General features: G+C 38.4%; 1 protein-coding gene and 1 long non-coding RNA gene across 4 annotated transcripts in view; one reads left to right on the top strand and one right to left on the bottom strand.

Annotated features, from left to right (window-relative positions):
* LOC139767568 (uncharacterized) overlaps nt 1-2,931 on the bottom strand; it is a 22,605-nt gene extending 19,674 nt beyond the window's left edge. For 2 of the 3 annotated variants that reach the window (XM_071696999.1, XM_071696997.1), the window contains exon 1: nt 2,120-2,930. The gene's annotated coding sequence lies outside the window, so the exon portion shown is untranslated. Of the gene's footprint in view, nt 1-2,119 lie in introns of all 3 variants that reach the window. The other variant, XM_071697000.1, reaches the window with a different exon arrangement.
* LOC139767569 (uncharacterized) overlaps nt 1-13,638 on the top strand; it is a 70,246-nt gene that overhangs the window by 43,637 nt on the left and 12,971 nt on the right. The window contains exon 5 of the long non-coding RNA XR_011717177.1: nt 5,739-5,851. This is a non-coding gene — a long non-coding RNA (uncharacterized lncRNA). The remainder of the gene's footprint in view (nt 1-5,738; nt 5,852-13,638) is intronic.

The raw sequence follows: 13,638 nt of genomic DNA on the forward strand, positions 1-13,638 counted from the left end.
CATTATTAATATTATTATTATTATTAGTATCAGTAATAATAATAATAATAATAATAATAGTAATAATAATAATAATAATAATAATGATAATAATAATAATAATAATATTATTATTATTATTATTATTAGTAGTAGTAGTAGTAGTAGTAGTAGTATTAGTATTAGTATTATTATCATTATTAATATTATTATTATTATTAGTATCAGTAATAATGATAATAATAATAATAATAATAATAATAATAATAATAATAATAATAATAATAATAATGATAATAATAATAATAATAATACTAATACTAATAATAATAATAATAATAATAATAATAATAATAATGATAATAATAATAATAATATTATCATCATTATCATTATTATTATCATTATTATTATTATTATTATTATTATTATTATTATTATTATTTTTATTATTATTAGTATCAGTAATAATAATAATGATGATAATAATAATAATATTATTATTATTATTATTATTATTATTATTAGTAGTAGTAGTAGTAGTATTAGTATTAGTATTATTATCATTATTAATATTATTATTATTATTAGTATCAGTAATAATGATAATAATAATAATAATAATAATAATAATAATAATAATAATAATAATAATAATGATAATAATAATAATAATGATGATAATATTATTATTATTATTATTATTATTATTATTATTATTATTATGATTATTAATATCAGTAATAATGATAATAATAATGATAATGATAATAATGATATTATTATTATCATTATTATTATTATTATTATTATTTATCCATAGGGATGGGGAGAAAGAATACTTCCCACGTATTCCCTGCATGTCGTAGAAGGCGACTAAAAGGGGAGGGAGCGGGGAGCTGGAAATCCTCCCCTCTGTTTTTAATTTTCCAAAAGAAGGAACAGAGAAGGGGGCCAGGTGAGGATATTCCCTCAAAGGCCCAGTCCTCTGTTCTTAACGCTACCTTGCTAATGCGGGAAATGGCGAATAGTTTGAAAGAATTATTATTATTATTATTATTATTATTTTTTTTTTTTTGCTTTGTCGCTGTCTCCCGCGTTTATTATTATTATTATTAATATTATTATTATTATCATTATTATCATTATTATTATTATTATTATTAGTAGTAGTAGTAGCAGTAGTAGTAATGATAATAATAATAATTGTTATACTTTTATATTTAATTGTATTTCCCTCCTTAACAAGGTAGCGCTAGGGACAGACGACCTAAATTCTCCCTCTCATGTATAATATACGTAAACCAGAGCCTAGTATCCACAGCCCAGCCCCGTAGACTACTACTGTGGTGTACCGTGACCACTTTCATGTGGCCTGGGTTTACCCCAGTGACAACACGTCGTGCCCCAGATACCACATCGTCCAATTCATTCTTTCCAAATGCACGGTACTCGCCCACTTGAACATTGGTATTATAGAAACAGTGAAATAACTTGTAATTGACAGCGGGATGATAATAGTAATAATAATAATGATAATAATGATAATAATAAAAATATTAATAATAATAATGATAATAATAATAATGATAGTAATGATAATATTAATAATAATAGTAATGATAATAATAATAATGATAATAATAATAATAATAATAATAATGATAATGATAATAATAATAATGATAATAATAATAATAATAATAATAATGATAATAATAATAATAATAATAATAATAATAATAATGATAATAATGATTGGTGGAATGGGTACAATTGACAAATATTCCTGATTTAAAAGCGTTTCTCCTGCAGAAATTTATTCCTTGACCTTAGATGTTTTCAGACACAAATCTCATATATATATATATATTCTTTTTCTTTCAAACTATTCGCCATTTCCCGCATTAGCGAGGTAGCGTTAAGAACAGAGGACTGAGCCTTTGAGGTAAATCCTCACTTGGCCCCCTTCTGTGTTCCTTCTTTTGGAAAATTTAAAACGAGAGGGGAGCATTTCCAGCCCCCCACCCGCTCCCTCCCCTTTCAGTCGCCTTCTACGACACGCAGAATATTTTGAATTACGTACAGAAAAATTCCTTACCTAAATATGGATTTTTTTCCCCTATTTTTTTAGACTTACCGAAGGAGATGAGATGGTTAATGGCCGTGAAAGATGTAGCTGTAATCTGCACTTTATATTTCCCTCTCTCTCTCTTTTTGTATGCACTTGGAGATGACGAAGGAGACCCAGAAGTCGTTTGATCTCGAAAGATACAGACGAAGGAAGAGAGGCGTCGAAGTGGAGGTTCGGTTAAGCTAGGCTGTCCAAATGGCTCCCAGGACACGTTGTGTGGGACGCCACACACACACACACACACACTGGCTTAGAGGATGTTGCCCTCCCTCGCCTTTTATACTTGTATGGCAAGGGATGGTGGGGAGAGAGAGAGAGAGGAAGGGGTTTTTAACACCTGGATGTGAAGTGGACACAAGTGGACATGAAGTGCCACTCATACTTCTTCCGTACGGTTGGGTGTGTGTGTGGTGTTTCTTTTTTTCGCCTAAACAAGTTTCAGTGAGTGGAAATCACTCCCCCCTGGTTGTGTTACCTCTTTTCTGAACGATAAACAGAAGCTCTCAGTGTTATTTTTTTATTTTTTTAATACCCAGTTGCTTCTACAACCACAGCAAGGTAGCGTCAGCAACACATATACATATTTTATCTAACTCTCTCTCTCTCTCTCTCTCTCTCTCTCTCTCTCTCTCTCTCTCTCTCTGTATATATATTTGTATATATGTGTGTGTATGGAAACATTCAGTTTTAACTTTAAATCCAATGGCTAGTTTCAATTCAAGATTCATAAATATTAAGTTTGAAGTCAAATAAACCATGGTCTTTTGTTTCACATGTTTCAGTTTGATTGTAGAACTTTGCTGTGTATATAAAGCATGTATGACATTATATATTCTGATATCACAATTTTTAGATAACCCAGGAAAAACTCTGTTAAGTATATGTCTCTTTTTTTTTTTTAAATTTCTGGCACTTAGTAACATATTTATATATACCTTTACTTGTGTGTCCAGTTATAATACATTATAAATGAACATTTGGTATAGAGTTAGTGTTCAGGGTAAATTATCCTTGTTATAATATATATCAAAGGATATTTGCTGTTCATGAAATAGCCGTATTTGTAGTGACAGGCTAGAAATAGCCATATTTGTAGTGACAGGCTAGAAATAGCCATATTTGTAGTGACAGGCTAGAAATAGCCGTATTTGTAGTGACAGGCTAGAAATAGCCGTATTTGTAGTGACAGGCTAGAAATAGCCGTATTTGTAGTGACAGGCTAGAAATAGCCATATTTGTAGTGACAGGCGAGAAATAGCCATATTTGTAGTGACAGGCTAGAAATAGCCATATTTGTAGTGACAGGCTAGAAATAGCCGTATTTGTAGTGACAGGCTAGAAATAGCCATATTTGTAGTGACAGGCTAGAAATAGCCGCATTCGTAGTGACAGGCTAGAAATAGCCGTATTTGTAGTGACAGGCTAGAAATAGCCGTATTTGTAGTGACAGGCTAGAAATAGCCCAGTTGTTAATGGGAGGCTGGAAATAGCCAGATTTGTAGTGGCAGGGTAGAAACACCCTGGCCATTAGTTGGAGGCTGGAAATAGCCACTTATATTAAACACTAGAAGTAGACATAGTGTAAGGCAGCAAATAGACTAATTGTAGGTGACAGAAAATAGCTAGACTTATAATTCAAGCTCAGAAATAGCCAGACTAATAGATGTAGTAAGGAATTAGCTAGATTTTGGAGGGAAAACATATTGGAAAACTAGAAATAGCCAGAGTTACAGTCGAAGGCAAGAACTAGCCACACATATAATGGAAGGCAAGACATTGTAAGAGGCAGGAACTAACCAGACTTGATTAGAAAGAAAAGGTCTCATTGGTTACAAGCGTACGTAAACGCGTCCATTAATAATTTGTCTTTGGTTCATTAAACTCAGTGCTTCAATGGAAACATACACGTGTTTTCGATTGGTTCAAAAGAATGATGTATCTATAATAATTATGTTGCTTTATATTATAGGATATTAGTATCTGTACTTCCTGATTATATGTGTGTATATATATATATATATATATTTTTTTTTTTTTTTTTTATACTTTGTCGCTGTCTCCCGCGTTTGCGAGGTAGCGCAAGGAAACAGACGAAAGAAATGGCCCAACCCCCCCCTCCATACACATGTATATACATACGTCCACACACGCAAATATACATACCTACACAGCTTTCCATGGTTTACCCCAGACGCTTCACATGCCTTGATTCAATCCACTGACAGCACGTCAACCCCGGTATACCACATCGCTCCAATTCACTCTATTCCTTGCCCTCCTTTCACCCTCCTGCATGTTCAGGCCCCGATCACACAAAATCTTTTTCACTCCATCTTTCCACCTCCAATTTGGTCTCCCTCTTCTCCTCGTTCCCTCCACCTCCGACACATATATCCTCTTGGTCAATCTTTCCTCACCCATTCTCTCCATGTGCCCAAACCACTTCAAAACACCCTCTTCTGCTCTCTCAACCACGCTCTTTTTATTTCCACACATCTCTCTTACCCTTACGTTACTCACTCGATCAATCCACCTCACACCACACATTGTCCTCAAACATCTCATTTCCAGCACATCCATCCTCCTGCGCACAACTCTATCCATAGCCCACGCCTCGCAACCATACAACATTGTTGGAACCACTATTCCTTCAAACATACCCATTTTTGCTTTCCGGGATAATGTTCTCAACTTCCACACATTCTTCAAGGCCCCCAGAATTTTCGCCCCCTCCCCCACCCTATGATCCACTTCCGCTTCCATGGTTCCATCCGCTGCCAGATCCACTCCCAGATATCTAAAACACTTCACTTCCTCCAGTTTTTCTCCATTCAAACTCACCTCCCAATTGACTTGACCCTCAACCCTACTGTACCTAATAACCTTGCTCTTATTCACATTTACTCTTAACTTTCTTCTTCCACACACTTTACCAAACTCAGTCACCAGCTTCTGCAGTTTCTCACATGAATCAGCCACCAGCGCTGTATCATCAGCGAACAACAACTGACTCACTTCCCAAGCTCTCTCATCCCCAACAGACTTCATACTTGCCCCTCTTTCCAAAACTCTTGCATTTACCTCCCTAACAACCCCATCCATAAACAAATTAAACAACCATGGAGATATATATATATATATATATATATATATATATATATATATATATATATATATATATATATATATATATATATATATATATACATATATATATATATATATATATATATATATATATATATATATATATATATATATATATATATATATATATATATATATATATTATCCCTGGGGATAGGGGAGAAAGAATACTTCCCAGGTATTCCCTGCGTGTCGTAGAAGGCGACTAAAAGGGAAGGGAGCGGGGGGCTGGAAATCCTCCCCTCTCGGTTTTTTTTTAATTTTCCAAAAGAAGGAGCAGAGAAGGGGGCCAGGTGAGGATATTCCCTCAAAGGCCCAGTCCTCTGTTCTTAACGCTACCTCACTAACGCGGGAAATGGCGAATAATTTGAAAGAAAAAAGAAAATATATATATATATATATATATATATATATATATATATATATATATATATATATATATATATATATATATATATATAAACTGTCATTCTTACAGACTTGCTGGACAAGAGACCTAGCAGTTCCCATGTTACCATATGAGAGACATAGTACCATATATTCATAATGGTTTGGGTATATTGCCTTCTACAACTGATATCCTCTGCTCACGTAAGTATGAATCACTCCATATACATTAGGCTACGGATGTATTTTGTATTTTCAGTGTAATTTAGGTTACTGTAGTTCACGGTAACATTGTAAGATGGAAATGATGATTCTTAATGTATATATACGTATATATATATATATATATATATATATATATATATATATATATATATATATATATATATATATGTTATCCCTGGGGATAGGGGAGAAAGAATACTTCCCACGTATTCCCTGCGTGTCGTAGAAGGCGACTAAAAGGGGAGGGAGCGGGGGGCTGGAAATCCTCCCCTCTCACTTTTTTTTTTAATTTTCCAAAAGAGGGAACAGAGAAGGGGCCCAGGTGAGGATATTCCCTCAAGGGCCCAGTCCTCTGTTCTCAACGCTACCTCGCTAATGCGGGAAATGGCGAATAGTATGAAAGAATATATATATGTATATATATATATATATATATATATATATATATATATATATATATATATATATATATATATATATTCCTATGAGTCCACGGGGAAAATGAAACACGAAAAGTTCCCAAGTGCACTTTCGTGTAATAATCACATCATCAGGGGAGACACAAGAGAGAAATATAACAGTCAATTGATATACACACACACACAAGTTGGCAGGGCATTGCTTTGCCATCTTGCAAAATTTTATTTCTCTTGATAATATATATATTTGAATATTATTATTATAGTCCTTTTGTTAATGAGTATTCACATCTCTCTCGGTATTTCGTTACTTGGTAATCTACAAAAATACAAGACATTTGCGAAAGCGATTTTCCACTCTCATACAAACCACAAAACCAGGTGTTGTTAACGGGTGAAATAGATAATTATATTTATGATATATTGCCATTATAGATAGTGAAAGCCTAATCATTAAACCATAAACTGCTCGTTACAATTATAAACAATGTGATACGCTTTTCATCTATCATAAAAAAAAAGTTTATAATAGATTAATGGAATTTTGAAATCCCTTTGGATTATGTGCAGAAAGTCCTGTGTGTTCTTATTCCCCCCCCTCCTGTATTATCAGTTTAAGGTTAGGGATAGAAAGAGCCAGAGGAGACGTTTTCGTCTGTCCCTTTTACTATCTTCATAGCCCCTACCCCCCCTCACTGCAGTGCTCAGGTAGTAGACCACGTCCACCGGGTGGGACCACTGGTCCAAAGGTGTGTGTGTGTGTGTGTGTGTGTGTGTGTGTGTGTGTGTGTGTGTGTGATTATAATCATAATTTGCGATTATTTTATTATGAACAGCTGGGTTGGGTTGTGGGCCGACTGCTAACGCCTAGGATTCGAACCGATACGGATCCTACCTTGTGTTTTGACGCATGGTCAGTCACGCTGACCACTACACCACGGAGATATTAATACTTTTAGGCTGACTGCTAACGCCCAGGATTCGAACCGATACGGATCCTACCTCGTGCTTTGACGCATGGTCAGCAACGCTGACCACTACACCACGGAGATATCAATACTTTTAGGCCCTGATTGGACAAGCTGTTCAAAAAGTGTCCAATCTAAGTATTTGTATCTCTGACATGATGGTGATGAGCGGTGTCCAAAGCTTATGACACAGGAGAAAGCATAACCCTCACATGTCTGGGGGAGTGGAGTTAAGGAATGCCTTGTGTGGTGTGACACGTCTGGAAGAAGTAAGCCAGCGGGGCGCGCCGAGCGGTAGGTATTCCATATTAGCGAGTTAAAAGAAGCGGTCGTGTAACGGTGAGGAACTCGCAACGTTGTGTCGGGGCCATCCATGTTTGTGTGGAGAGTTAGCAACGCCTCTGGGTCTCTCTCTCTCTCTCTCTCTCTCTCTCTCTCTCTCTCTCTCTCTCTCTCTCTCTCACACACACACACTATATATATATATATATATATATATATATATATATATATATATATATATATATATATATATATATATATTGGAAAGCATCACAGTTTTGCGCCTGATGCTGTGATTATTAAACGAAAGTGCACTTGGGAACTTTTCGTGTTTCATTTTCCCCGTGGACTCATACGAATATATATATATATATATATATATATATATATATATATATATATATATATATATATATATATATATATATATATATATATACCACGTCCGTATAGCATTATACCAGACCATGTCCTTATATCATATACAAGATTGCTTTTAATGTGTCATAATCAGTTTAAGTGAGGGAGCTCACTGTCATCTGTGATGTAACCATGTTTATAAGGTATTGTATATGGACAAGAAGTCCATAGCTTTTACTATATAATTCCTATATAAAACTTGTACTATTTTGTCAATAGATTACGAATTATATATATTCGCCATTTCCCGCGTCAGCGAGGTAGCATCAAGAACAGACGAAAGAGACTCAGAGGGGGAAAATCCTCATTTGGCTCCTTGTTCTATTCTTTCTTTTGGAAATTCATACAGGAGGGGAGGATTTCTATCCTCCCCTAAGCTTGCGCCACTCTTAATCATCATGTACGACACGCAGGGAATACGTGGGCAGTATTCTTTCTCTCTCTTCCTCAGTGGAATGAACCAGGGCATGTATGTGTGTGTGTCTGTGTGTGTGTGTGTGTGTGTGTGTGTGTGTGTGTGTGTGTGTGTGTAGTCAGAGATAAGCCGTCATTGATGACAAGAGTAGAAAGTTGAGGTTATCGTACGCCTGGCGGCGGGTGTCGTCTCCACTAACCCACTTCAAGTGCCCACGACACGACCCATGGAGGAATGTCCGGGTTGAGCTGCTGTCGTTGACCAAGTGCCCCCAGACGGTACGACACCCCTTTGCGACACGGCGGTACGACCCTTTGGGGGGGGTGAAACGACGGTACGACTCTTGGAGAGCGACGATATGGCTTGAGGTGGATGAGGGTACGACCCCTTGAGCACGACGGTACGACCCGTTGAGCACGACGGTACGACATCTTGAGCACGACGGTACGACCCCTTGAGCACGACGGTGCGGCCCTTGAGCACGACGGTACGACCCTTGAGCACGACGGTACGACCTCTTGAGCACGACGGTGCGATCGTTGAGCACGACAGTACGACCCCTTGAGCACGACGGTACGACCTCTTGAGCACGACGGTACGACCCCTTGATCACGACGGTACGACCCCTTGAGCACGACGGTACGACCCCTTGAGCACGACAGTACAACCCCTTGAGCACGACAGTACGACCCTTTAGGTTTAAATGGCCTGGTTCTTTGACCTGACCTTCAGGGTCCTGAAGTTGTACTTGTGTGCTCAAGGGTCGTACCTCTGTGCTTAAGGGTCGTACTATTGTGCCCAAGGGTCATACGTGTGTGCTGGAATGTTGTACCATCGTGCTCCATGGTCGTACTTATGTGCTCCAAAGGGCCGTACCATTGTGCTCCATGGTCGTACTTGTGTGCTCCGAGGGTCGTTCCATTGTGTCCCATGGTCGTACCATCGTAGCCAGTGGTCGTACTTGTGTGCTCTAAGGGTTGCACCGTCGTACTCATTGGTCGTACCTATGTGCTCCAGGGGTCGTACCATCGTGGTCATTGGTGGTACCTATATGCTCCAAGGGTCGTTGTCTTACCGTCGTGCCCAATGGTCGTACCATCGTGCATAATGGTCGAACCTGTGTTCCAAAGGGTCGTACCAATGTCCCCGATTGTCGTACTTAGGTGGTCCAAAGGTTCGTATAATCATGACCAGTGGTCGTACTTATGTGCTCCTGGGTCGTACCATCGTGCATAATGGTCGAACCTGTGTTCCAAAGGGTCGTACCAATGTCCCCGATTGTCGTACTTATGTGCTCCTGGGTCGTACCATCGTGGCCAGTGGTCGTACTTATGTGCTCCTGGGTCGTGCCATCGTGGCCAGTGGTCGTACTTATGTGCTCCTGGGTCGTACCATCGTGGCCAGGGGTCGTACTTATGTGCTCCTGGGTCGTACCATCGTGGCCAGGGGTCGTACTTATGTGCTCCTGGGTCGTACCATCGTGGCCAGGGGTCGTACTTATGTGCTCCTGGGTCGTACCATCGTGGCCAGGGGTCGTACTTATGTGCTCCTAGGTCGTACCATCGTGGCCAGGGGTCGTACTTATGTGCTCCTGGGTCGTACCATCGTGGCCAGGGGTCGTCCTTATGTGCTCCTGGGTCGTACCATCGTGGCCAGTGGTCGTCCTTATGTGCTCCTGGGTCGTACCATCGTGGCCAGGGGTCGTACTTATGTGCTCCTGGGTCGTACCATCGTGGCCAGGGGTCGTACTTATGTGCTCCTGGGTCGTACCATCGTGGCCAGGGGTCGTACTTATGTGCTCCTGGGTCGTACCATCGTGGCCAGGGGTCGTACTTATGTGCTCCTGGGTCGTACCATCGTGGCCAGGGGTCGTACTTATGTGCTCCTGGGTCGTGCCATCGTGGCCAGGGGTCGTACTTATGTGCTCCTGGGTCGTACCATCGTGGCCAGGGGTCGTACTTATGTGCTCCTGGGTCGTGCCATCGTGGCCAGTGGTCGTACTTATGTGCTCCTGGGTCGTACCGTCGTGGCCAGGGGTCGTACTTATGTGCTCCTGGGTCGTACCGTCGTGGCCAGGGGTCGTACTTATGTGCTCCTGGGTCGTACCATCGTGGCCAGGGGTCGTACTTATGTGCTCCTGGGTCGTACCATCGTGGCCAGGGGTCGTACTTATGTGCTCCTGGGTCGTACCCTACAGGTTGAAGGCTGGAACTGAAAGTTCTCTCAAGAATGAATGCATGAAGTGAATGGCTGGATGACGAATGAAGGAACATATTGGTCGTGAAAGAAGACGAGGAGTCAAATGATAGAAGAAATAGGATCATGTGGATAAATGAAATTAGTTATTATTATTTTCATTATTATTATTATTATTATTATTATTATTATTATTATTATTATTAATATTATTATTATCATTATTATTATTATTATTATTATTATTATTATTATTATTATTTTTATTATTATTATTATCATTATTATTATTATTATTATTATTATTATTATTATTATTATTATTATTATTATTATTATATTATTATTATCATTATTATTATCATTATTATTATTATTATTATTATTATTATTATTATTATTTTTGTTATTATTATTATTATTATTATTATTATTATTATTATTATTATTTTCATTATTATTATTATTATTATTATTTTCATTATTATTATTATCATTATTATTATTATTATTATTATTATTATTATTATTATTATTACATGTACAGAGCATCAGATTGGGGAAGAGCAGTGCGGTTTCAGAAGTGGTAGAGGATGTGTGGATCAGGTGTTTGCTTTGAAGAATGTATGTGAGAAATACTTAGAAAAGCAAATGGATTTGTATGTAGCATTTATGGATCTGGAGAAGGCATATGATAGAGTTGATAGAGATGCTCTGTGGAAGGTATTAAGAATATATGGTGTGGGAGGCAAGTGTTAGAAGCAGTGAAAAGTTTTTATCGAGGATGTAAGGCATGTGTATGTGTAGGAAGAGAGGAAAGTGATTGGTTCTCAGTGAATGTAGGTTTGCGGCAGGGGTGTGTGATGTCTCCATGGTTGTTTAATTTGTTTATGGATGGGGTTGTTAGGGAGGTAAATGCAAGAGTGCTGGAAAGAGGGGCAAGTATGAAGTCTGTTGGGGATGAGAGAGCTTGGGAAGTGAGTCAGTTGTTGTTCGCTGATGATACAGCGCTGGTGGCTGATTCATGTGAGAAACTGCAGAAGCTGGTGACTGAGTTTGGTAAAGTGTGTGGAAGAAGAAAGTTAAGAGTAAATGTGAATAAGAGCAAGGTTATTAGGTACAGTAGGGGTGAGGGTCAAGTCAATTGGGAGGTGAGTTTGAATGGAGAAAAACTGGAGGAAGTGAGGTGTTTTAGATATCTGGGAGTGGATCTGTCAGCGGATGGAACCATGGAAGCGGAAGTGGATCATAGGGTGGGGGAGGGGGCGAAAATTTTGGGAGCCTTGAAGAATGTGTGGAAGTCGAGAACATTATCTCGGAAAGCAAAAATGGGTATGTTTGAAGGAATAGTGGTTCCAACAATGTTGTATGGTTGCGAGGCGTGGGCTATGGATAGAGATGTGCGCAGGAGGATGGATGTGCTGGAAATGAGATGTTTGAGGACAATGTGTGGTGTGAGGTGGTTTGATCGAGTAAGTAACGTAAGGGTAAGAGAGATGTGTGGAAATAAAAAGAGCGTGGTTGAGAGAGCAGAAGAGGGTGTTTTGAAATGGTTTGGGCACATGGAGAGAATGAGTGAGGAAAGATTGACCAAGAGGATATATGTGTCGGAGGTGGAGGGAACGAGGAGAAGAGGGAGACCAAATTGGAGGTGGAAAGATGGAGTGAAAAAGATTTTGTGTGATCGGGGCCTGAACATGCAGGAGGGTGAAAGGAGGGCAAGGAATAGAGTGAATTGGAGCGATGTGGTATACAGGGGTTGACGTGCTGTCAGTGGATTGAATCAAGGCATGTGAAGCGTCTGGGGTAAACCATGGAAGGCTGTGTAGGTATGTATATTTGCGTGTGTGGACGTGTGTATGTACATGTGTATGGGGGGGGGGGGTTGGGCCATTTCTTTCGTCTGTTTCCTTGCGCTACCTCGCAGACGCGGGAGACAGCGACAAAGTATGAAAAAAAAAAAAAAAAAAAAAAAATTATTATTATAATTATTATTATAGAAAAGGAGTTTTGTACTCAGGCTATCTATCTATCTATTCATATATCTATCTATCTATCTATATATCTATCTATCTGTCTATCTATCTATCTATCTTTCTATATATATATATATATATATATATATATATATATATATATATATATATATATATATATATATATATATATATACATATATATATATATATATATATATATATATATATATATATATATATATATATATATAGGTATATATATTCCTGGGTCTCTCTGTCTCCCAGTGTCTGACTGCCCATTTATTTCTGATTAATTCCCCATGTAATCTTTTGATTGGACATAGTGAATATTTAACCTTGATTAATTATAATATCTCTCCCTTTGCCACTGAAGATAATTATTATACAGTGGCCCCCCGGTAGAGATTACACACACATACACACACACACACACACACACACACACAATGTATGCATATTCATACACACACACACACACACACACACACACACACACACACACACACACACACACACACAATTTATGCATATTCATACACACACACACACACACACACACACACACACACACACACACACACACACACAATGTATGCATATTCATACACACACACACACACACACACACACACACACACACACACACACACACACACACACACACACACACAATGTATGCATATTCATACACACACACACACACACACACACACACACACACACACACACACACACACACACACACACACACACAATGTATGCATATTCATACACACACACACACACACACACACACACACACACACACACACACACACACACACACAATGTATGCATATTCATACACACACACACACACACACACACACACACACACACACACACACACACACACACACACAATGTATGCATATACATACACACACACACACACACACACACACACACACACACACACACACACACACACAATGTATGCATATTCATACACACACACACACACACACACACACACACACACACACACACACACACACACAATGTATGCATATTCATACACACACAC

Source organism: Panulirus ornatus, chromosome 62 (assembly GCF_036320965.1).
Source record: "Panulirus ornatus isolate Po-2019 chromosome 62, ASM3632096v1, whole genome shotgun sequence".
NCBI classification, from domain to species: Eukaryota; Metazoa; Arthropoda; class Malacostraca; order Decapoda; family Palinuridae; genus Panulirus; species Panulirus ornatus.